The sequence below is a fragment of the Hypomesus nipponensis genome, chromosome 18 (assembly GCF_054491055.1).
Source record: "Hypomesus nipponensis isolate SF chromosome 18, ASM5449105v1, whole genome shotgun sequence".
Lineage (NCBI taxonomy): Eukaryota > Metazoa > Chordata > Actinopteri > Osmeriformes > Osmeridae > Hypomesus > Hypomesus nipponensis.
This window is the reverse complement of record NC_140378.1, coordinates 530,653-532,492: the sequence shown is the minus strand read 5'-3', so window position 1 is coordinate 532,492 and position 1,840 is coordinate 530,653. Positions and strand designations below refer to the sequence as shown.

The window sequence follows — 1,840 nt, the reverse complement described above, 5'->3', positions numbered from 1 at the left end:
ATGAGCCCCCTCTATTGAGGACACATAGCTTATTCCTATTTGGGTTATGGTCTACCATCCACTTGTTTGTTTTTTGTTATTGTTTCATATTAGGCTTGGTGAAGAAGGGGATTGCAATGAAACTTTCTTTTTTTGAACAATACACATTTTCTCTAATATTCTGAAGTTGCCCAACACCAAAGCACTTGTGTAAACCACAAACTCTGTAACAAGTGATGTATGAGGAGGGACAAGGATAAGAAAAATATGATTCAGTGTTATTAAACTTTCTATAAATTACATAGACTGCACCACTGAACTTCAGTATGTTTTGTACCGGTGCAATTTCTTGTCCTATTGCTATGCAGTTGTCTCCCTGCTTGGTGGAACGGCTAAAATCCTTTGTAACAACCTTCCTATACTGCTGTGCATGACTAAACTGGGGTGGCAATGGACCCTCCTCGTGAATGTCTAGAAGTACAGGCTGGACACCTGGCGGTTGTACCAGGTACCTCAGAAAGCCTTTTGACCACTTGTTGTAAAGGCTGGTGTGGCTTTCTTAACATCCTTTTTATTTTTCCAAGGACATTTTCAAATGGAAAAGAAGATACATTGTCAAGTGGACCAAACTGCCTATACTCAGCCAAATGTATTACTTGATGTATGGTAAAACCATCTCCTCTTTACCATACAACTCACCAAAATTACTCACAAAAGCTACCAACATTCTATGTGCAAAATCTATCATGGAGTTGGAGAGGTTAGGGCAGAGAAGCAATGACATACCAACTGAAAATAATAAGAAATGATTAGAAAGATCCTGTGGAAGAATGTCTTTGAGAACCACAGGCCCACTGAAAATCATGAATTGTCGCAGTTCTGTTGCCTTCCATCTATAAATTTCTGTCAATCCACGAGGTTTGCGGGCAAATTCTGATGGAATATGTGGACGAAGATTAATTAATTTGTCTGACAATGCTGAAACCACATTGAACGACTGCCGTGTGGTCAAGTTTTTGCCCCTTAACCAAAACTGTATTAATTTCTGTATAACACCAAGAAAACAGAGGTGCATGTAGTCGATTGGAAACTGGACACCATTTTCACAATACCTGTGAGAGGACAAGGGTTTAAATGATGACCCTCATCTGCCATCACAACAAACTCCTCAGATCTAAGCCTAACAGTGGTCTCTGGATATGTAATTTTTTTCCGCCACTCACCAACTTGATGGCATTTGTCACAGCCTGAGTAGCCAATTGTGACATTTTACCTGTTTGACAAATGCACGTGCGGGAGCATCACAAATAAAGGAGGACACAATGACTCTCAAAGGTGTACCTCTATAAGTCACACCATTCTTTAACAAGGGGAGAGGTCATCCACCAAGGCTTTCAGATACTCCCTAACACTGTTTGGTTTTCCAGATCCACAAAAAAGACCAACAATGAACGGTGTCTTTGTGTAGTCACAATCAATCATGCATAGAATAGGCCAAAACTGAATCTTAGAGCTTTTGAAAAGATGAAGACCGTCAATATCAAACTGTAGTTTAAGTACTTTAAGATAATCGGGTAGGTGAAGGATACTACTCAATTAAGATCAAATCCCCTTTGCTAATCCAAAGTGGTAGTATTCACCACCTCCTATAGCCTGACGTTGTCATACTCATAATTCTAGTCAGAATATGAGTCTGAGAACTCTCCGTTGGGCTTTGACTACAGGGCGTGTTTCAAACGAGCCTGGAAAACAAATGCCTCTTCGCTCAATTGGATAGACCTACAACCAATCAGAGCAACATAATATGTTGTTTGTTCAAAACGAATTCAACTTAAGCGCTCTTTTGTGACGTGGGTGATTA

General features: G+C 40.0%; 1 pseudogene; it reads right to left on the bottom strand.

Annotated features, from left to right (window-relative positions):
• Nucleotides 1–413: 413 nt before the first annotated feature.
• LOC146250789 (uncharacterized) lies at nucleotides 414–1,247 on the bottom strand (annotated as a pseudogene).
• Between the last annotated feature and the right edge of the window lie 593 nt (nucleotides 1,248–1,840).